This window comes from Fukomys damarensis, unplaced genomic scaffold, assembly GCF_012274545.1.
Source record: "Fukomys damarensis isolate Sample0158 unplaced genomic scaffold, DMR_v1.0_HiC HiC_scaffold_21, whole genome shotgun sequence".
Taxonomy (NCBI): domain Eukaryota; kingdom Metazoa; phylum Chordata; class Mammalia; order Rodentia; family Bathyergidae; genus Fukomys; species Fukomys damarensis.
The window spans coordinates 36,674,818-36,699,418 of NW_022900933.1; positions in this window are offsets into that span (position 1 = coordinate 36,674,818).

A 24,601-nucleotide genomic window follows, 5' to 3' on the forward strand; every position below is an offset into this window, starting at 1 on the left:
TATAAAGTCTTTTCTTATACTAATATAATCAAGAGTTTAACCTAACTTATCTTCCAGCAAGTTTAGTGTTTCCATTTTCATATTTATATCTTTAATCCACTTGGATTTTAGTTTAGTACATGGTGAAAGATACGGATCTAGTTTTAATCTTTGACAAGTTGAAATTCAGTTTTTCAAACACCATTTATTAAAGAGACTATCTTTTCTCCAGAGAGGGTTTGGCTCCTTTGTCAAAGATGAAGTAGTTGAGTATGTCAGGAGATGTTTCTGCGTCTTCTAATCTATTCCACTGATCCTCAGGTCTGTTTCTTGGCCAGTACCATGCTGTTTTTACCACAGTGGCTTTGTGGTATAGTTTCAAATTGGGGACTGTGTTACCCCCTGCCATGTCTCTGTTGCCTAGAAGAATTGCTTTTGCCATTCTACATCTCTTCTGATTCCAAATGAATTTTTGGATTGTTTTCTCCAGTTCTATGAAATAAACTGCTGTGATTTCAATAGGGATTGCATTGAATCTGTATAGCAGTTTTGGAAGTATGGCCATTTTCATTACATTGATTCTTCCTAAAACAAGGGATGTTTTCCCATTGTCTTACATCCTCTTCAATCTCTTTTTTTAGAGTGCTGTAGTTTTAAGTGTAGAGGTCTTTGTCTCCTTCATTAGATTGATTCCTAGATAGTTCTTTTTTTTTTTTTTTTGGATGCTATTGTGAAAGAGATTATTTCGTTAATTTGACTCTCAATGAGACTATTTGTGTACAAGAAAGCTATTGATTTTTGAGTATTTACCTTGTATCCTGCTACTCTATTGAACCTGTCAATCAACTCTAGAAGTCTTTTGGCAGAGTTCTTTGGGTCTTCTATGCAGAGTATCATATCAGCAGATAATGACAGTTTCACTTCTTCCTTTCCTATCTTTTTTTGCTTTTATTTCTTTCTCTTGTTTAGTTGCTCTGGCTAATGTTTCCAAAACTATATTGAACAGAAGTGGTGATGGTGGACATCCTTGACATGTTTCAGATTTTGGCATGAAGGTTTTTGGTTTTTGACCATTTAGTATGATGTTGGCTGTTGGCTTTTCATAGATAACCTTTATCAAGTTGAGATAAAGACCATTTATTCCAATTTTCTGTAGGATTTTTATCATGAATAGGTGTTTAATTTTGTCAAATGCTTTTTCTGCATCTATGGTTTTTGCTCTTTATTCTGTTAATATAGTGTATTATATTTATTGATTTATGTATGTTGAACCATCCTTGCATCCCTGGAATAAATCCTACTTGGTCAGGGCGTATAATCTTCTTAATGACCCTCTGTATTCTATTTCCCAGTATTTTATTGAGGATTTTGCATCTGTGTTCATTAGGAAGATTGGCCTGTAGTTCTCTTGTTTGGTTTGGTCTTTCTCTGATTTTTAGAATCAAAGTAATACTTACTTCCAGGAACATATTTGGAAGCATTGCTACTCTTTCAATTTCATTGAAAAGTTTAAAGAGTGGTGATAATAGTTCTTCTCTAAATCCTTTGTAGAATTTATCAATGAAGCCATTAGGACCTGGGCATTTCTTTGTTGGTAAATTTTCAATTACATTTTCAATTTCATTGATTGTAATTGGGGTGTTTAGAATTTTTATATCTTCTTTGCTCAACTTTGGTAATTCATATATATCTGGAAATCTGTCTGTTTCTTCTATGTTCTGCATTTTATTAGAGTACAGGTTCTCAAAGTAAGTATTAATGATCCTCTGGATTTCTGGTGAATCTGTTGTGACGTCACCATTTTCATTTCTAACTGCATGAATTTGAGCCTTTTGTTTCCTTTTATTGGTGAGGTTGACTAAAGGTTTATCTATTTTATTAATTCTTTAAAAAAACAATTCTTCAACTCATTGATTTTTTTGTATCATTCTCTTAGTCTCTATTGCATTGATTTCTGCTCTGATCTTTATAATTTCCTCCCTTGTATTAGCTTTGTGTTTCTCTTGTTCTTCTTTTTCTAGGAGCTTAAGATTCACCATTAGGTTGTTTATTTGAGCTCGCTCCATTTTCCTAGTGTGGGCATTCACTGCTATGAATCTCCTGCATAAAACTTCTTTCAATGTATCCCATAGCTTCCTATATGTTGTACTGGCATTGCAATTAAATTGTAAAAACTGTATAATTTCTTCTTTAATTTCTGCTGTGACCCATTGGTTGTTCAGGAGAGTGTTATTTAATTTCCATGTGTTTGTGAAGTTCTTGTGGTCTCTTATGTTTTTTATTTCCAGGTTAATTGCACTATGGTCTGATAATATATATTAGATAATTTTATTTCCTTTACATTTAGTTAAACCTGTTCTATGAGCTAGTATGTGGTCTATTTTGGAGAATGACCCATGTGCAGCTGAAAAGAATGTATATTCTGATTTTGTGGGATGGAACATTCTGTATACATCTATGAAGTCCATTTGTTCAAAAGTTTGGTTCAGTTCTAGTATTTCATTGTTGATTTTTAGTCTAGATGATCTGTCTACTTGTGACAATGGGGTATTGAGGTCCCCCACGACAATTGTATTAGTGCTAATTTGCTGTTTCATTTCCCTTAATATTTGTTTTGTATAGTTGGGGGCATTAGTATTTGGTGCATATATATTTATGATTGTCATCTCTTCCTCTTGGCTTGTTCCCTTTATATGGATGTAGTGGCCTTCTTTGTCTCTTTTAATTAGCTTTGGTTTGAAATTTACTTTGTCTTCAAATAAGATAGCTACCCCTGCTTTTTTCTGCATTCCTATCATAAGGAGAACTGTTTTCCATCCTTTTACTTTCAGTCTATGAATATCTTTTTCAACCAGGTGTGTTTCTTGCATATAGCATATTGTTGGATTTTGTTCTTTTTTTTTTAATTGAGTTTATTGATACAATCTAGGTATACAATACAGTTACATTCATCATTGGGATTCTGTACCATTACATAATAGGTCTTGATTCTCATTTTTCCCCTTGTCCCTGCCCTCCTTTCACCCCCTCATCCCCTCCCCATTTACAAACACTTTATTTCCATTTTTTCAGTTTCTCATATTTTTTTCCTCTCCCTTATTACCTTTCCCCCACCCTTCCCACTTTCCCTATACCTTTAGCCCTTTACTTCCTATTTCACATTATTAATTATCTCATTAGGATCCTGTGTACTATTGTAGGTTTTCACACCAAAGAAACCCCGGGATTTTGTTCTTAATCCATTCTGCCAGTCTATTTCTTTTGATTGGTGAATTGAGGCCATTGACATTGATGGTTATAACTGATATGTATTGATGTATCATTGTCATATTACTTTCCTATTGTTAGTTCTTTTTTATTATTATTATTCTCCCTCTCCCTTTCAATTCTTGCCTGTTGGATTTGCACTGTCATGCCTCATGGAGTTGTGACCTTCATTGTCTTTTTCTAGGATATTTTTAAAAATTGTCTGGAGCGCTGCTTTGGTATTCATGAAGTTTCTCAGGTGTTCTTTGTCATGAAAATGTCTTACTTCTCCATCAATTTTGAAAGATAGTCTTGCAAGATACATCAGCCTAGGTTGGATGTCGTTTGCTTTTAAAACTTGAAATACCTCACTCCACGCTCTCCTTGACTTGAGGGTTTGTGTTGAAAAGTCAGTTGAGATTCTGATGGACTTTCATTTTCATGTAATTTGTTTCTTTTCTCTAAAAGCATGTAGAATTTTATACTTCTGTTGGGTTTCTGGGACCTTGATTATTATATGTCTATGTGTAGATTTTATTTTATTGCACCTTGTTGGAGTCCTATATGCCTCACTTATTTGTATGTCAAGTTCTTTTGTTCTGTTTGAGAAGTTCTCTACTACTAATTCTGTGAAGAGTTTTTTTTTTCATTTGTGCTTTCTCCTGCTTTTTTGTGGACTCCTATTAATCTTACATTATTCTTCTTTGCATCATCTAGGAGTTGTTGGATTAATTTCTCATGGTTCCTTACTATTTTTAAGAGATTTCTCTTTTCATGGTTTTTTTTTTTTTTTTTTTTGGTAACGTGGATTGAACTCGGGTCCTTGCAATTGCAAGGCAGGCCACCGAACCACTGAGCTAAATCCCCGGCTATCCAGTCTTCTATATCTGTTATTCTGTCTTCAGATTGGGTTTATCATCCTTTAGAAGATGCTGTTAATGTCTTTAAAATTTTAAGGCCATATGAACAAATGTATTGTAGTGACCTACACTTCTCCATAATGTTGTCTCATTTAAATTTCAGGGGAAAAACTTTCTGTATTATCACTTCTTAAGATACCATGAGAAACTGGGAAGTTAAATGAAATTTCCAAGGTCTCAGAACTTAAAAGTGTCAAGTTTGTATCTGGAATACAGGCTCTTACTATTACTGTTATCTCAGCAATCTGGCCATCGCTCAAACTGAGCCTGAAATTCCTTTGGAATTCCTTTAGGGTCAATTTCCAAGCAAGCCATTACTTTATGAGGGTGGACATTGTTAGCCAACAGCTGTAGAACTCGGCTCCCATGTTTGGACACTGCTAAGCTTACTAAAGTACCTGGCTTCCTGCGGGGACTACTTTGAAAAGCACAAAACCATTTAGATAGGTACGACTGGAACTAGCTCTATCCTATATGAGTTTTTTAACAATGATGGAAATGTTCATAGTCTATGCTGCCAGTGTCACAGCAATGAGCCACAGGTGACTCAACACTCATTTTTAAATTTTTTATTTTATTTTAGTAAATTTAAAATTTAAGTAGCTACCTCTGGCTAGTTGCCACTATACCAGATAATGTAATATAAACTGTTAACAGCAGCAGCAACAACAAACATGACCCATCCTATCATTATTTTGGTGACTGCTTTATGTCTTATTTTAATTAATTAATTAATTAATTTGTTACCAGAGATCAAACTCAGGACCTTGTGCTTGTGAGGCAGACACAGTGCCACTGAGCTAAATCTCAGACCCCAAATTTATTTTATTATGGTAAGAACACTTAATGTGGGGTCTTCCTCCTACCAAAGTTTTGAGGGTACAGTATAGTATTACTAACCCTAGCACAGTGTTGACGAGCAGTCACCTAGAACTCCTCTTCTCGCCTCACTGAAACTTTATGCTTATTGATCAGCAACTTCCTGTTTTCCCTTCTTCCAGACCCTGGCAGCTACCATACAGTCCGCTCTGCTGATCTATTGATTTAATTATTCTGGATATGTCATAGAAATGGAACCACTCCCTACTGTTCCTTGGGTGACTGCCTTATTTCACTTAGTATAATGTTCTTAAGGCCAATGTGTGCTGCCCCATATGGCAGAACTTTCTTCTTTTTCTAAGGCCAAATAATATTCTCTGTGTGTCATGCTTACTACCACATTTTCTGTATCAGTGCACCCATGAATGGACCTTAAGCCTGTTTTTATAGCTTGGTTATGGTGCATAGGGCTGTATTAAGTGGGCAAGTGCTAAGTCTGCTTCGAGATCTGTTTTCGATTGCTCAAGTAAGTACTCAGATGCACCTGCTTGTTGTAGGAGAGCTTACAGTTAGCAGCCGGGTTCACTGGGCATTATTTATGTATGTTGTGCAGGTCATACCTGTAGGGTGTCACAGTGCACTTTTAGGGAAAAATGAAGACCTTAGAAGAGTTACAGAGAATTCTAATCAGAATTCGAGCTGGAAAAAGCCAGTCATGGTTGGAAAGCAGAAAACAAGAACCGCCCCTGTGCTCGCAACTCCTTAGATTTCAAGTCCTTGTGGAGCTCAACTTCCCAGCATATTTTTCCCCCAATCTTAATGAACGGTCATCAGCTTCTCTGGATGCAGAACCCATGGGCTTGTCTCCACTTCAAAAGACGGACCGGGGGCTCCAACTGGATCGGCCAGCACGCTGTGCTGCAGGGACGCATCCTGGATGCCCCGATCCCCAGATGGGAAGGTACCTGGAATCCCCCCAGAGAGAGAGCCTGAGGGTCAAGGCTTTGACAGCAGCCACCTTTCCTCCTAACCCGCTGCCCGCTTCCGTGTTAACACACTGTGAACGGAGCCGAAGTGACAGAACCAATCCATCACCCCAGAGGAACACAGAGAGGAATAGAGAGGTTAACAGAAATTGATGACATCCCCGCTGGAATTTTACACTGATTCGGCCGGCCCCGCGATTGAAATAGACAAAGATTTATAGTCCGAGCGAGGACGCGGGCTCCTCTTGATTGCCTTGATTTTTTTATGCGCTCCTGCATATTTATTCCCAAGCTCATCACTGGTTTGTAGCATTAGAATGCTGATCTGATTGTGCATTCCGAGAAGAGGCCACATTATGCAGCCATTTACATGATGCGAGAGAAATCACCAGAACGCGGCTGGTATCAGCGGCCAAAATGATCCTAACGTTCGCCTGCGAAGGCAGGATTGTGTAATATTTTTTTTTTTGAAATTCAGATTTCCTTTTGCTTTTCTCAGTGTAAAAATAAAAAAGGGGAATTATTCCATATCCTGTGGATGAGAAATTGTATTTTGTCATGCCTCAGAGGGCTACAGCGGCAGTGAGCTTTTATGAATTCGTTTGATATCAGGGCCCTACGTTTCGAGTTCCAACACAAATTTTTCCCCCCATGACATTATTACCAGAAGCTTTTATCAGTTCATTGTGACAGAAAATTGATTATTATCCTTGACATTTGATGGATAGCTTTCATAAAAGTACTTTTTTGTGTGTTGGATTTCATGTTGGCCTATAAAGTCCCTCCTCCTTCAAAAAAAAAAAAGAAAGAAAGAAAGAAAGAAAAGAAAAAAAACCTTTTTCTTACTATATGAAAAGATTGTCTGAGTTGTTTTGTAAACCTTCCTTGAGGCATTAGCCTCAGAAAAAAAAAGTTGAAGGGAAAGTACAAATCTAAACTAGAACTTGCTGTTTCCTCTACCTCATGCCTGCTTTAAAAAATAAAAAATCCCACAAGGTGAAGTCAAGTGACAGCCCAAGATTTGGGGCTTGATGGATTCCATGATTTCATATTTCTACAGTCACAAGTGCTCTGCAATGATCATAAATGTGAAGATACATGAGAGCACTTTTTCAACTCTATTCTGCTCTCAAAGACTGCATAGATAAAAGGCTTCTGCTGTGTCCGTGAGAGAGAGCACTTTCCCTAACGACAATACACACTCATTGTCCCGCCGTTTTTGTGTTATGAATTCACTCTCAATTCATCCTTGTCATGATGAAGAGGGACAGAGAAAAGTTTGGGGAATTGTTAACTTGACAGAGGTTCCTCATGTGTGGCAGAGACAGATCTTGAACTGCATCAGTCTGGCTTGAAATCTGATGTGTCACCGCTTTGGGCCCCTCCTGAGACTATGTCTGTAGACATAAGAGTGGGTCCACCTCTGGGAAGATATCTCTTTGTGCCATGATCCCCTCAGACAGTAACATGCGCACACACACACACACAAGTACTAGTCACCCACAAGAAGAGCGATCAACTTTCAGGAATCTCACAGCCCTAGCTAGAAGTTGCCTCTTCCTGTGCTTCTTCAGGCCACAGTCTCTTGCATTCCACACCAATCCTGCAGATTGTCAGGGACCCTCTCCCCACTGTTCAAACTCAAGCAAAGTCATGTTCGATTTGGTTGAAGAACTGGAGGAAGTGCTTTCATACTGGGGGGAGTCAGGAGCCACTGCGACATCAGAGAAACAGAGATTTGGAACACAACCTCACAGCACAAAGATTGGGCAAAAGCTCCACTGCTGCCCCTGTGTAACTTGAAGAGGAGACTTTTCCAATTCCTTCCACAGACAAGGCTATTATGTCTCCAAGATTTTCGGTAAGGACCTCAAAGTTTGTGAGGGAAAGGATCAGAGACGAATCAAATTCACATATCCAGGATCCCTTTCCTGATCCCTTGCAGCAGAGAAATAAACTGTGGCGCACTCCCTTTTAGGGAGACCATCAGCTGTGCTAGGCATTTTCACTCATCACTGTGCAATGCACTGGCATTTTTACCTAAAGCAGGAAGTCATTATTACACAAACAATCAGCTTCCGGGAGGACTGCTAGGACATGGCCATTCACCTGTGCCTTCGTCAGAATGGGAAAAAACCACTTGGTCACAGGGGAACTAGAAAGTGGCCAATTTTCCTTCCTTTCCTCATGACCTCACTTGCTGCCTGTCAGAGAAGGCACTTGTTCCTACAGTCCCTCAGGGGTGTTCTAATGAGAGCTGATCGTGTATTAGAATTAATAGGAACAGTACATGTCTGAGGAAAGACTTAAAATAGTTCATTAAGTGTAGGAGGGAGAAAACTTTATTTGATGAATCAAATGGTCTTCATTAAAAGTGAACTTTTCCTGGAAACTAGAGATGCCATATAAAAATACATTTTTTTCTTATTATAGGAGAGACACTAATGTGCAATCATTATGGAAATTTTGAAACATAAAGAAACACACTCTAAAAAATTTCACTTATAACTCTAAGATGACCACAACAATTGTTTTTATTCAAAGTATTTATGTGTGCATCTGTGAATTACAAAATTAGGATCATTTAGCATATATTGTTTTTTTAGTACCCTTTTTTTAAATTTACTTAACAACACATGCAGTGTCTAGACATTAAATACTCCTTGAAAACTTGGCTTTTAATGGCTATGCAAGTCTAATCATTTGTCCAGAGCCCCCACTATTATAAACAATTGAGTGATACCTAGTTTTCCTTGTTCTGTGGCACACACATGGATTTCCCAAGCTTCATGGGTTCCCTGGTGGGTACCTTATTAGTCCATATTGCAGTGGAGGAAGTAAAAAAATCAAAGATGCAGTCCTTCCAAGGCCATAGAGAATGTGGCGAGGGGCGAAACAGGCTTAAAACAGGATAATTTTTGTTTCTGGGCCAGTCAGTTATTCCAGGATAGATGAGAAATCAGCACTGCTGCTTGGAAGGATTTTCTAAACAGCGGAAAGTCATGACCTCCTGGACCAGATGCTGGAATCTGAACTGGAAGGAAATCTCATTTGCTCCTTTTCCTCAGCAGTTCTGTGCTCTTGAACACAGTGCTTCATGGTGGGCCCATTTCGCGGCCTACAAAATGGGTATTTCATTGTCCTGTGTTGTTATGAGGATTAAATGAAATGAGGCCTGTTTTAATTAATGTACCTCAGCAAGGTGAAGCGTGGGGTAGGTTTCCTAATAGAGAACAGCTTTTATCAATGCTGCTGTTGCTCACTGCTTATGATAGTCAATAGCAAGCAGAGTGGTATTTCCTCCAGAAGATGGAATATGGAAAAACTTGAATTCTATCAAGCAGTTTTAAAAATTCAAAACTTAAAGCCTTTTAGAGAGAGAAACTTAATGTATTGCAAAACTATGAGTTCCCCACACTCCACGGACCTCCACCTCAGATGGCAGAAGGAAAAGAATGAGCCAAGTTGTGTGGATGGATTGCCAGCCTGCGCACCTGCCTGCAGGGCCAGCAAGAAGAGGTCAGGGAACCACCACCGTGGAGACCCCAGCGGAGGGTGGAACCAAGGTGAGTGTCCTCATTCTCAACTCACCCTTCACAACACGCACTCAGTCACTGGCAAGTTCAGCATTTTTGTTCTGCCAAACAGGAAAAAAAACTTTTATCTGTAGATCCGGTACCCAGAGCCCAGGCATGGGGTGTGTTGGGCCTCACCCCCACCAAGCTTTGAAGTGTGCTGAGTTGAGACTGAAATCTGTGGTGGGGTGGGGGGAAATCACATCCAATTTTTTAAACTATCCAGGCAAAAAAGAATATGAAATATTTAATTGGTGCTTCCCATACTGATTGCCTCCAATAATGACAATACATTGTGTCGAATCAACAGATTGTTGCAGTTTCTTTCAGCTGTTTCCTTTTAACTTTGTAAAGTGCTATCTGAAAGCTTGAAATGAGGTACGTGTCCCCAGTGCATCTTCATAGGGCAGCACGGCCTGAGATCGCAGATCACACTGTGGAGCCATTACCTTCTTTCTCCCGCATTCCCACCGTGTCCGGTTTGGCAGCTTGAGAATCGGATGAGACAGAGAAGACGTGTTCAGAGTCAGCCCCAGGCCAGCCTCTCCCCTCACCAGCAACACTGTGGGTGCAAACCCCTCTGGCCCTTCTTTTTATTCCTGAGCAAAAAAAAAGATGAATTTTTCACCAAAGTATCTCTCAGAAAAGAAGCACTGTCTACAGCTAGGTTTGAGGCACCCAGAAAAATCTTTCACAGAGGAAAGAGTGAGTGTAAGTGCATGTGTTAGATATTTGTATTCTAATCTGGTTCTACTGTCCTAATGGGGTTCCCTTGCTTTTTGCCAAACAACAAAGCGTGTGGACAGTAATCTCTAAAACTAACAACAGATCTCCTGAAGCCTAACACATATTTTAATTACAAGGGTTACAACATCTGACAATTTCTTCTTGAAACTCCTGTTAATGGTATGAATGGAAATCAGAAATTCTCCAGTTTTTTAAATGATTGCTTTCATTATCACAAAAGTTGTGGTTCTCAAAATTAAGGGGAGTAGAGAAGAATTCTTAAGGAACCAGATTCTGAAAACATTTGAGTTCCTTGAGAATTCTCAAGGGGATAATTCTGGAGCTGAATTGCTAAAGTAAGTACTATCGATGTGAAAGCTTTTTAAAAATTCCTGATTTTTCAAAATTCAAAACAAATCAAACCCCCCAAAAATGCAAATTGATAAAATGGTAAATTTTAAGTAGGCTATATTTAATTTACTTGAAAATTTATTTAATTCACAGTATTAAAGTACTGTATTTATCAGGTATTTTAACTAAATGTGTGTAAATAAATTAATGAAATAAATGCAGACACCCAATTATTTCATCTGCCTCGCTCACATTTGTATTTTCAAGTTGACTGAAACAATTTATCTGAATCTTCTCATTTTGGAAAAAGGAGATATTTGGAGTTACTGCTTACCAGGTGTGGAAAGAGAGAGAAAGTGATTTTAAAGAACTGGCTTATGTGATTCTCAGGACCAGCAGGACCTGGGGAAGAGTTCACAGCACATCTCAGTTTGAAGACAGTTGGGAGACAGGATTCCCTCTGTTTCCAAGAGTCCACTCTCTCTCCTCTAAAGGCATTTCAGGGATTGGATGCGTCCACCCACGTGACAGAGGGCCAGGCACTTATGAGAGGGTCAGCCCCTTATGGCCAGGTGCTCTGCTTACTCAGCGTCTACTGACTTAAATGTTCATTGCACCTTAAAAATATCTTCACAGAAATCCAAACTGGTGCATGGCCAAATAAGTGGGCACCATGCCTGGGCCGAGCTGATACATGAAATGAGCCATTGCACCTTGGCACAGGAGGCCAATGGTTTCTGAGTGGTGGGGGCACAGCTCAGGTACTGAGATACCCCCTTCCATCCTGAGGGTGGTGCAGCTAGGAACAGAAAGTCTTCACCAGATGGTGAACCTTCTCTGACCTGGGTTGTAGGTTTTCCAGCTTCCAGAGTCATGAGCAACACATTTCTGTCATTTGGAACTCACCTACTCTAAGACACCAGGAATGGACTGATGCAATGAATAAGGCAGAAAATAAAATGATGATGCAGTTCCAAGAATGGGGAGTTAGAGCACATCAGGCCATGGTAAGACTGTCACCAAAAAGGGCCACAGATCCACCCCCAAGCTTTTGTCCAGCCAACAAGGTTGTGAAATGATATATGGGTGACCCATAGTATAAATTAATTGAAGAACAAAATAAAAGATAGATGATAGGGAACAGGAAATGGAACTTTCGCAAAAGGGAAAGGGACCCAGAGATGGAGGGAGGGAGAGGGGAAGGGGAAGCAAAACGAATTAAGATGTGTTGTGTGCACATACCAACTTCCCACAGTGAGTGCAATCTTTATGTACTGCAAACATGCATGAATAAAACAATTAAAATTTTTCTAAAAAGAAATGTCAAAAAGTTTGAGAAGGAGTCTGATGCATCCCCTCTCTCCCTCTCACATCTTTTCAACCACAGCAAGGTAGCGTGCAGCACACATTGGAACTAAACCCTGAAGGTATAGTGGTTGTTCGTGGTTTTTGTGAAACTTACTCGCTGTCTATTATGTTATGGCTCTAGATTGTTTTCTTCTGTTATTCACAAGTCCATTTTCTTCCATGAAGTATTTTTACCTAAAGCAAGCACTAAGCACAGCACGGGTCATTGGGTAACACAGCCTCTATTCTCAAAGACCTCATGCTGTTGGGGAATAAACACACACACACACACACACACACACACACACCATCCAATGCAGCACTCACTAACATTTCCCTCTCTCCTGCCAGGATCCCAGGCTGGCCCCAGTTCCCAGCCTCCCTGACACTATGGCCATGGGGTGAGCACGGCAGGTAAGTGGATGTTCTCACCCACCGATGCATGGCCCGAAGGCTTCCAACAGGACTCTTGTTCGTTGAGAGAACCACAGGGAACAGGAGCAATGAGATGAAAAGGTCCTCCACCAAGCAGAGGTCCTCTACTAACTGGCCTCACCCACACCTCCTCCATGAGTGACAAACAGAGTCCACAGTGTGAAGCCGTTGCCAAGTGGGGTTGCGTGCTATGGGTTTACTTCCCCTACAGAACACCCTGCTACTGTAGAAGGTCACTACAAACAGACTCCTGATCCATTCAAACTGGACTGGGGAGGAGACTTCAGAGCTGTGTTTTATCACAGCTAGCAGAAGCCAAACTGTGTCAAAGGTGACAGGAGGCTATCCTTCCTCTTATCCGGCTCGCCTCACCTGGAAGTTGTTGATAGGCACGAGCAGGTCGAGATTTTTTGAAACTTAAGAAAGGAGCACTCACTTAGCCCAGCACCCAGCCTCCTGAAACCAGTGTGCTACATGCAAGGACTAGAACCCTGGGATGGGCCAGACAGGACAGGGCCAATGACAAAGATGACATGCAGATGTGCCTGCCAGGCATAACCATGGGGGTCCAGAGACTTCAGGTGTGGCCCTCCAAGGGAACCCAGCTCCAGGCGGCCTCCTGGCGGGTGAGGTGGTAAGCTGAGCATTCTCACAGCCCTGCCCCCTGCAGCAATACCGAGGCACCCCAGCCCCCACTCCCACCCACACTGCCTAGGAACCCAGTTGTGCCTCACATACATAAACTGCTGGATCCTGTGGCCACCAGACCTTGAAATCGGTTCTATGACATATTATCAAATGCTTGTTCAAATTCATGGGAAGACCCGGCTATCTATCCCTTCTCGTCCACAGTCCTCTGGGAATGAAAGGGAAACAATAGATTCATTTCACAAAAATCATCACATTTCCATATTTTTATCATGAGCTCAACGAATGATTTTAATTAAACCGTTTTTAAAGAGGGGAGAGAGGAAGAAAGGCAAGATGGTAAATATTTAACACCTAATCAAGGGGAGAGAAGCATGAAGCTGAAACCCTCATTAAGCTGCATGAGTGCAGGGTGGGTTTGGAGGCGGCCTGGGTCTGAGCTCCACCCCTCCTTATCAGGGGAGGGACGTGGGGCCAGACATCAACTCTTCCAGGGTCTGGGGAGGGTGCCAGCTTCGTGGGATTATTGCCAGAAGTCTAAAGATATCAGCAGGAATAATAGCCAACCTCTCTACAAAGGAAGCTTATGGCCAGGCACTTAGGCCAGACTCAGCTGAGAATCCTTGCATCAGCCCTGCAAAGAAAGCAATGTTAATTTCCCCAGGATGCCTGAGAGAAAGCCCAAGTTTAGGGGAAGGGAGTGTCTTGCCCAAAGACTCACAGCTAGGAATTTGTCAGGCTGGCCTTCAAGCCCTGCAGTTGGGGTCTGGCTGTTACTCCATCTTCCCTAAATGTTAACGGTTGGAATTTCCTGAACATAGTCTCCTTCTTTCTAAAATTTAAGCCAAAGAAGAGGATGTCCAAGCATCAACCTGGCTATTTCCACTGTGACTTCTACTACCACCTTAATGAGCATTTTGCAAAACTTGTTTCCAGACGTTTCCCATCAGAAACACTGCGACTGGAGGTCGAAAAGGAAGCGCCCTGGCCAAGCGTGCCTTCTGCTGGAAGACAGGCCAAGTGAATTCCGTTTTCCACCATCCAGGCACCTGCTGCAGAAAGGGCCCCACAAAGACTGGGAAGGGTGCAAGGAAGAGTGAAGGGGGAGGTATTAGACCCCACCTCATGGGAATCCCCTAATCGATGGTTATTTTCAGGAGGTAAGCTACAGCCTAGCTCAACCCCAGAGTGATTGGATGCATGAAATTAAGCCGAGATGTAGGAGATGGGGCTAAATCTTGAAGCGTGGTCCTTCCAGCCCTGCGCTTAGTGCTCCGTTGAGATAATTGTATGGTTGTTCCTGCAATCAGTGCTGAGAAAATTGCTCCTCCCAAATTAGCTTCCCCTTATGCAATAATTTTTAGTTGATGGCATTGAATTGCTGCAAAAGAATTACATGTGTATGTGCGTGTGTGTGTCTCTGTGTGTGTGTCTGTGTGTGCGATCAAATACCGGACAATATCCTGAGGCTATCATAACAGATAAAGACACTTTGATATATGTTTCACATGTGTCTGAATTTCATTTCCAGTGAATAATAAAATTGTCTTTTTTCCTATCTCTAACACTCTCCCCTTTTCTGCTGCCTTTCTTTCCATTCCTCCTCCTTTCCCTTCTCCTTTCCTTCCTTCCCTCCTCTCTCCCTCACTCTTTCTTTCTGCATTCTCCTCTTCTGCTCCACTTTCTCCTTCCTCTCTTCCTTTCATTTAGTTGCACTCTGTGGTCTTGTCGTTTTCTGAAACAGGCAGACTGCTCTCTTCCAGGCAGAGCTCTACACAGGCCGCCTCTCCTGAGGCCCACCCATGTCAGTCATTACATAGTGTTACTCTTGTCATGAACACCTCTTAGTGCTCTCTGTGGACAGTGTCGTCCACGTTCACTAGATAGCACCCCCCATAACACTTCAGCCTCTCTTCTGCCAGTTTGGGCCCTGTCATTCAGCATTGCCATGGGGTGTGAATTTGGTAAAAGGGCAGAGCATGATTAAAACAATTCTTCAGTGCCCTTTGGAGAAACCCATTCTGTGCTCCTCACAATCCTAACGTCCAGTAGCCATCGCTCTGCACAAGGCTACGTCAAGGTTGTTCTTTACTTGCCAGGCACTTTTGGGTTCTCTTGTGGCTTGAAGGAGGGGTCTGGGGAAGGAGATTGGATTATGGGGGCGCTTCACCTGCCTTAGTGTTAGGAGTGGGGCTGGTGAGAGGAGGCGGGCACTGGGCTGCGAGCTGGAGAGCAGATGTCCCTCCCTGGCCCCTCCCTGCTCCCTCTCCCTCTTGGCTGCCCTGACCTGAGCAGCTCCCCTCCACCCAGGCCCTCCCACTGTGCTATCCTGCCTCCTTGGAGCCAGCAGACTCAGAGGTCCAAATGTGAGCCATAGTAAACTTTTTCCTTCAAGTTGTGGGTGTTGATTTTTTGCCTCTGTGATGAGAAAGTAACAAAGATATTTGCTTAAGCTGATTTACTCTCTGTACATGAAGTCTCTATTTATGAATGTGTATTTCATCTCTATAAAGTGAGATAAAGGGAATTTTTTAGAGACATTGAGCAAGCTGATAAAAATGAAAATAATGACATGAGTAGGACATTTCTTTCATTCATTTATTTGCACTACTGAGGATTGAACTCAGAGCCCTCACACTGAGGTGCATTTCCAACTCTGTTTTATCTTTTATTTTGAGAAAAGTCTAGCTACATTGCTGAATTGCCCAGGCTGGGCTCCAGCTTGTGATCTTCCTGCCTCAGCCTCCTAGAGTACAGGAACTACAGGTGCATACTATCCCACCTGGATAGATAGGAAATTTTAGATGGTCACATCTCACCTTCACTTTCATGCTGCCTGTTTTTCTAGACTGTTAGCCTATAAAACAATACAGGCTTCGGATCTGACTATTTCTCAGTGACACTGCAGTGGAAGGTGGTTAGGAAACTGATAATGTTTTCCATGAATCTATAACTGAATGGCAGCATCGGCACCAGACGAAGTGCATCTTCATCTGCCATCCAATCTATTGGCTGTTGCCTAGCAACAGGCCAATAATGCTGAGTATTTGCCGAAATACATTAGTGGCATCGTTGCCATAACAACTACCTTTGTTAGTTAATTAAATTGCTTTGACTCAGACTTGGCATTCGGGGACTATCTATGCTGTTGGAAGTAATATTTGTCTCGACTTAGCTACTGCTTCTCACTGTGGTGCTCACACCATCCCCAAGGGCAGACTCCGTCATTGGGAACTGCTCATGGGGGTGACAAGACACCTACATCATCTCTTCCAACAGTCTGAGAAAAGAGAGCACATCTCGGTATTAGTTAACCAAATGTTGATGGAGCTAAAAGATGCCTCAACACTCTACTGGAGAGAATGAATAGGTTCTAGCTCTCTAGCCTGGTCATGCTGGCTTCTAGAGGGAATACAATCTCATGAAAACTAAACACCAAAGAATAAATAAACAACCACGCGAAAACAAGTGGAGCCTATGAACAAGCAAACCCCGAAGGTCAGATAGGGTGGTCCCAGTGGCACCATCCTGCTTCTGAGCAGTGGACTTCAGTTCTGGACTATGGCTCCCCTGGGGACTGAGGACTTCCATGAGTTCTGCTCCATTTGTTGCAACTTCTGTGTGTGTCTACAATGATTTCAGAATAAACCATTTGTATAAAACAGAGAAGAAGAAAGGAAGGCAGGAGAGAAGGATCAGGTAAAAACGGAGCTCAATTTCGGGCTCAGGTCCTGCTAGCAAAAACCTAACTGAATGCACATTTGGGGACATTAACAATATTATCTGAATATTGCATGAGGATGGTGTCTCCTGGTCATTATTGTGCTTCCTCTATAGGATGTGCCATCTCTCTGTCCAGTCACTGACTGGCAATAGTGTCCTTTGCCTCCAAAACTTGTGATAATCAACCTAAGACACCTATATTTCCAATGCCTGATTTAGCCCCTAGAACTTCCACAGAAACAGAAATATGCCTTCAAAAGATTGATGTCATACAAGGGCAACACCATGAGAGAGGCCACGCTGGTTCCCATTTTTCAGAAGAAGGAACCTGGATGAGCCAGGATACTGCAACTGTGACTAGTTCCTCTGAGTTTCTTCAACCACATCTGGATTTGTCAAAAGTAACATCTGCTGATGCACTGACCAGCGGCAAACAACGGGAAAGACACAGAGATACCACGCCACTGCTCATGTGCCTCCACCCCAGTGTTGTGCGGAGAGAATGTCCCTATTCGGCGCTAATGCGGTCAAACTCCCTCCTGTCAGGAATCAGTCTTGGGTATCTGTGTGCACTGTGACTATTTCCACATTATCTTCTGCTTAGGGGTTTCCTTTAAAACTGAATATACATGAGTTTTAAAAAAATCATAGGAAGGGAGAGATCATTGCAGGCATGTGATGATTAAGGTCCACAAGGAAGTGGCCCAAAGAATAAGGCATTCTAGTGGGGTCTGGGTGGTCAAGACAACATTTCAGGTAGAAGAATCTCGAAAGCACAAAGATGTGACAAAGATCGGTAAGGTGTGTGCAAGTACTTCAGAGACAATAGCACCATCCCATCCCAATCTATAGAGCAGCAGGGGATATAAGAGGAAAATGAGGGTGTGTGAAGAAAGGATCTCTCTATTACCACAAAGGAGTCCCTGGAATCAGACCCCAGTTCCTCTCCTGAGGTTAATGAGCAGGCGAGGATGCAGCACAAGAATACATTTTTTGTATCCTTCAAATCAATGTTTTAAAATTTAGCACTTCCTTTAAAAATGCATTACCTTAGGGCAGAATGCAGGTGATTTTTACCTTGGTTGCTTGATGAAGATAAAGGAAAATAAAATAAAGTTTGCAGTAAAAACTGTGTACAACTAGAGGTGGATCGGCAAAGCCCACATCCCTGCCCCCCTCTCCCCCATGTTTCCTCCTTCACCCACATTGAGGGATCACATTCACTCCTGTGAGCTAGTTTAAAGTCATGGCCTGGCTACCTAAGAGGTTCCAGCCACAGCCCATCTTACAAATTGGCTGTGGCTATTTCCCTTGATTGTCTAGAATTTTGTTTTGAGAAAAATCCTAATTACATTTTCTTGATAAAATATTAAGTGAATTGCTTACAGTAATACAGTTTCTCACTCTGTGATTGATTTAAACCCCAAATATAGTGTGCTGCATGAATCTTCTGAGTGAGCGGAGTTGAGGCCTTGTAAACAATGCCAGGAAAGACAGTAAATGCAATGACTAATTCAGAATAAAAGGAAACTAGGAGCCAGGACCAAGCACAATGCCGAGAAATACAGAATTCTAAATTACAAGGTGCGGCAGGATGGGCTGCTCTGTACCATATAATTCAAGACAATATCAGTAGGATGCTAATTCTGCCCACTTCAATGCCATGGAGCCCCTTGTCCAGGTGGAAAACACTTATACTTCTATGGATTTATTATTGATTTTCCTATTCCAAAATTTTTCAGGTAACAGATGTGCACTCTATTAAATAAATATCTCAGATTAGTTGTGTTAGTTTTTTTAAGTATTGTGAAATCGTAACTGTGCATATGGAAGACAGTCAAAGAGCCAACCTGGAGTATGAAGACATAGGCCAGAGAGGTGTAGAAAGTTTAGATGAGTGTTCCAACATCGTTAACTCCTCAAGCATGCACCGGCCCTCACCTGTAAGCCAGCCTCCAGCTGATGGCCATCTGATCTGCTCCCTGTGGCCCCAGCACAAGCCTCCTGATGTGCCTCTTCCCTGGCCCCACCCCGAGACTCCAAAGCGGTGCATTCCCTTTCCACTTCTTCCTGACTTCTTTCTCTAGGCTGCCTCACTCTAAGGCCCCATCCCTCTCTGGACGCCAATCATCTTGCTGCATTTATTCTTACTATCTTCTACTAGTGACACATTTGAACCAGAGATATCATTTTCTATTGCAAGTCTCACCAGGCCATCTTGAAATGACTCAGTAGCTTCCCATTCCTCTTAGCCTGAAGTAGAATGAGCACACACCCCATTTCACCCAGTATAGCCTGTCTATGCCTGTAGTCCCAGCACCCTCATGAATAGTCCCTGCTGTCCCTAGCTCAAATGGGCCATTGGAATGACAAAAATCACCATCCAACCACGTCAGCTTATGTGCAGTTGTGAGTACAGCTCAACTCTCACCTCTTCCTTGCTCAGCATCCAGCAGCCCCTACTGTCTTTGCTATTGATGAGAAAGTACTAAGCTTCTTCCTGACACAGGTGTTCTACCCATCTGTTGTGCCCTGCACCTCTCTGCCCACCTCTCTAGATGCCAGCCTCCTCTAGGGTGGCATCCTGATTCTCTCATGACATCAGAAATGCACTGTACTCATCTTTATCACTTGCTATACTGATTTTTATAAGTATCCAGCATCTATCACCTTCTTCACTACAGTATTAAGTGATTGAATATGTAAACGAAGAAAATCTATGGGTGCTATTTGTTGATGTCACTGGACCGGGCGCATAGCATATCCTTCCTTAAGATATATATCTGTCAAATGGATGAAAGAATGAAATCAGACATGAATAAATAGATGGCTATAGTAGGAGGTTGTCTTAGTTACTTTTCTTGCTGCTGAGACAAAAAAAAAATAGTCATATCCAAAGTTAAAGGATGAAAGGTTTATTTTAGCTCACAATTTGCAGAGGTTTCGGTCCATTGTTGGTTGGCTCCAAGACAGGGTGACAGGGCACAGGGACATTGCATAGGAGAAACAGCCCATGGCAGGGTAGGCAGGAAGCAGGGAGAAGCTAGCCTCAAAGGCAGCAAAAGCAGCCATAAAGCAAGCCTGTCTTTCCCTTTTATCCCATCCAGGCTATATGCCTTTTAGGTGATGCAACCCACACCCACCATGGGCCTTCCAACTATTCACACAGAGAACTATGCTAATTCTAAACAGTGGACTGATTTAGTGCCACACACCCTTAATCTCATCATCACACACCTGAGATTCAGCCATGGGTGCATGAGGCTTGGGAGAGGCATCTAATATGAGCCACAACAAACATGAAAAAAAAAGTGCAAGTGTGTAGCATCTGTAAGTGCGTGCAACTTCATGAAGACACAATGTGCCACCTTCTGAAACGATATAGACAAATAAATGTGCAGAAGACACTCACCTCTGAACTGTAAAAAATGAAGAGATTAGGAAGAGGTGGTCAATGGCTTAGGGGTAAGGATGGCCAGTCAGAGAGGAACAGTAAAGGCAAGACCAGGTTATGCAAAACAAACTGTTTTCCTTTCCTCTGCCTGGATCCAGTGAAGTACGGTCAGGCACCAGAGGGTCTCTGGAAGCAGGCACAGAACGCGGAAATAGATGGAGAGCTGCCCCCATCAGAGGTGGTGTCAGAAGGGTGCTCATGTTCAACCCCACCTGCCCCAGTGTCCCCAAACCAGCATCCTCTGAGGTTAGTAAGTTTAACTCAGATTGGATTTAAGTAGTTTTTAAACTAAGAAAAATGTGTCCACTGCTGTGCTATGCATGCTCAACTTCAATATTAAACATGAGTGATCACTATGGGAAGAAACAAGAGAACCCTGAGTGGGCTTTTGGAGAGTGTGATATAATAGAACTTGTTACAGTGAGAAATGCTCAGTGTTTTGGTGGCCACTGACCATGTGAGCCCATGAAACATGGCTGGTTCAGCTGAACTAATAAATGAATTCTATTTAATTTTAGTGGCATTGATATAGTGGTTACCATTTTGGACAGTAAAGGTAAGAGGCCGTAGTCCAAGCAAGGGTTGGAAAGGACTGGAACTGATGCAATTCTGAATCCATGGAATGTAGATCTGGTCTACAAGAGCGTATATTGATCAACAGAGCAAAGAAGGGAAAGAAAAGACAAAGGAGGAAGGGGGAGAAGAGGGGAGAGAGAGAGAGAGAGAGAGGGCTGCGCTTAAATAAAATTAATTCAGCAGCTCTTTAGGGGAGGTGAGAGCCAGCCTAGGATTGAAAAGAGAGGAGGTAGGAAGAGATGGAAAGAGAGGAGGCCTATTACCTTAATGTGGCCCCCTTTTGTTCATTCATTTGGTGGGGAGACTTGAGAAAGAGTCTTACTATGTAGTTTTGGCTGCCCTTGAACTCTTGATGTGGTCCAGGCTGGCCTTGAACTCCTGGTGATCCTTTGCCTCAGCATCCAAAGTGCTGGGATTGCAAATATGCACAGCCACACCCTCCTAAATGATCTCTTGAACTTGTTAAATCAGCCCGACCTAAGAAATAGGTGCCATAGGAAAACTTAGACCTTCAGTGGGCAGTCCTTTTGTTAGGGAGATGACCCTTAAGCCAGGAGGTCAGAGAATGGGTAGCCTGTGGTCCTCAGCCAGGACAGGCCAGGAAACTGACCACAAGACTAGGAGGAGACATGGTGGGAAAGAGCATGTGCTCTCTGCTGGTTTGTTAGAGAATGTGTTAAGCCAGATGCAGACAGTACTGGCCCAGCCCAAGACCTCCTGTGCTGCTATAGGGATGCTCCAAGTTTGAGACGCTGAGCACAAATTGGCCCTATGAGAGCTGACTGCATCTGCAGGCTTCTGCTCTTGTCCTGCTCTTTGACTTGCCGAGTCACCCATCGCTAAACCTCTGTATCACAATAAACTATGTGCAATTCAGTCTGACCTTGTAGCATTGTTATGGCAATTAAATATAATGATTATTTCCTATCTAATGCAGAATAGCTGCTCACAAAGCTATGGGTGTTTTGTATTCTCCCTATCATGGCCACTCACGAGCATCCTCTTTTTTATATTAGCCATGGTCTTCAAAGGCATTACCTTCATACAGCACACATATAAATACAGTGCATAGATAGCCTTTTAGTCTTAGCCACAGCTTATTAGCCTTGGAACAGATAATTCTTTTATTTTACACATGACAGTGGGAACTGCTAAAAGTAACAGAAAGGTTATGAAACAAATCACTACAACAAATCTAACACAATAATAACAATTATTATTATTGTCTATAATAATAAAAATAATAAAAGAATAACAGTAAATGTCCAGAAATAAGTCAAGTCCCTCTTTCTGTCCCCCTGAACTCTGAGTCTATCTGTCTAATGCTCCTGTCCTTTGTATATGACACCCCACTTAACTTTGTCCCAATCTTCTGCACATTGCACAATGGGTAGACACAATGGCCCCCAGGGAGTGGGGGCACAGAGGAAAGAGTATAAAATGTCAGGCTATACAAGGCCCCGTAATCCACGCCAAGGATTTGGGGTTCTGTGAGGAAACAGACACTGAATGTCCACCAAAGAATCCTTTATCAGACAAAGACTTTCAGTGTTTTGGTGGTTCTACAAGGAAGATTCTGGAACTCAATGATCAGAGAAGACTAAGTCTTTTACCTTCGTGGACTGGATGATGAATCTCCCATACATTCACTTGGGATCTCGTGTTATTTATATTCCACCACTTGTATTGGGGGAGAGGAAGGTGGGAAGCCCAGTTTCACCCCAATGATGCCATCCGTGCAGGGGCCCATGAGGTAATGTGTCACAGTGGGGGCAAAGAGGAGCAATCAGCACATTTTGGGGGGAAAGAGTGGCAGTGAATTTTATGTTTGTTAGTGATGTAGTAAAATAAATGAAGCAGAATAAGATTTGCTAGAAATACAGATTTTCACCCCCAAAGAACAATTTAGTACTAACTCACTCCTTGCCATTTATCAAGCCTCCCCATAGCTCAATCCCACATGCCTTTGGGCTGATAACCCTGGGAAGGCACCGTAGAACTCTCATAAAGGTTCTGGAGGCCACTCCTCCCTTACCCACGCAAACTGGTATGTCAGAAAGTTAGAATCTCCCTGTCCTTTGGTGTGAGCTTGGAGAGGTCAGCCTGAGCTTTAGGAATGTCCTCATGATGTGACTGTCCTGGCTCTGCTGCCTCCCTCCAGGGCCTTCATTATTTCTGGGCCTCTTAAATGGACGTCATTCCTAACTCACTCTTCCATCACACTCAGATCTCCCTTCTGGTGACTCTCACATACGTAAGAGAAAGCCCCAAAGTTCCTCTCTCCATCAGCATCTTCCTTGAACTCAGCCAATTAAAGCCCACTGGTACTACTTTGGTGTGTAATATCCCAACATTACAAAATATTACAGACTATACAGAAGGCTATAAGCTGCATCCCTAAAGAATTCACTCATGTAACACACTCAAAAGCTACATGGATGTAACTCTCCACTAAGAGATTCCAAGATCCCTGAAATAAAACTACAGCTCTGTCATCCAGCCAAGACACTCTACTTTCCGATTTCCAGGATAATGCTTTCACTGGAAGAGGTGACAACATATATGCTGGTTTTACAACCCCAGCTCATCTGTGACTCCCAAGAAATGTGAGAACATCTCAGCTCTTGGCTACGTTGCTCTGTGATGGATTTTCTACTAGGATTGGGGTAGTACAGGTATGAGGTGGGATACTGCGTCTTCATGTATCAGGTGGGTGATCCTAAGCACATCAATGGACAGGCCTCAGCACCAGTTCCCACACCCTCCAGGAGGAGGAGCAGATTGGTCCTCCCGTCCAAGGTGGCCTTGTAGAGTACACAGGATTGTCCTTCAAAAACATGCAGTTGAGTGTGGGCTCCATGGCAGAAACTCTTTCAATGTTACCTCCCTTACCTCAGGAAAAGCTGTACAAATGGAGTAAGGCCTTAAAGGTGCTGTCAATGTCTGCAGAAGTAATCATGACAGAAAAGTGGAAATAAAGGGAAGAGAAATAAATGACTTTATACATAGCATCATTCCCCGGATTTGCAGCCCAATTGAACACTGTTAGCCTTGAATGTTAAAATAAAGTTTATGGCCCAGTCTGAAAAAAAGGCTAAGTGACTATACAGATGCATTCAATTTCAACATAATTTTCTGCAGCTGTCTACACCCTAAGCTAAGTCTTCCCCACAAAAGTTGGATAATTAGGAATGCTTGGTTGCAAGTAACAGAATACTTAATGGAGACTAACAATACCGAAAGAAGTTACTAGCTGAGCAAACCAGGTAAACTGCTGAATTACAGATCAGATAAGGCTTTGTCCTGGGTCACAATGAGCAGGAGACCAACAACAACAACCAGCCTCTGGGTTCTCCCTCCCTCTCTCCTTCACCTGGAGCCTCTGCTCCCCAGGTCTCCTTCTGTAGGGTTTTCTTTGTGGCCCCTATATGGCTGACCATAGTTCTCGAGGTGACATATTTTCCTTTGCATTTCCAGAGACAATGAAAGAATCTGATTCTCATGCCCCTAGTAGCCCATTGCAGGAATTGGAGGTGAGCATGTGGCCAAATCACATGTTGAGAAAGATACGACAGTCCTAGGCTAGGAAGAAGAGGGTATCATGGCAGAAAGGTAGACTACCCCCAAAATGTCCATCCAGAACTTGAGAATGTCCTTTTCCTTGGACTAATGGCTATTGTAAATGTAACTGAGGTAAGATGCAAGAGAAACAATCATTTTGGACTAGGGTGGCCTTAAATCCAATAAGACATATTTCGTATAAGAGACAGACAAGAAGACGGAGGTACACTGCAGGGAAGACCACAGGGAGATTCA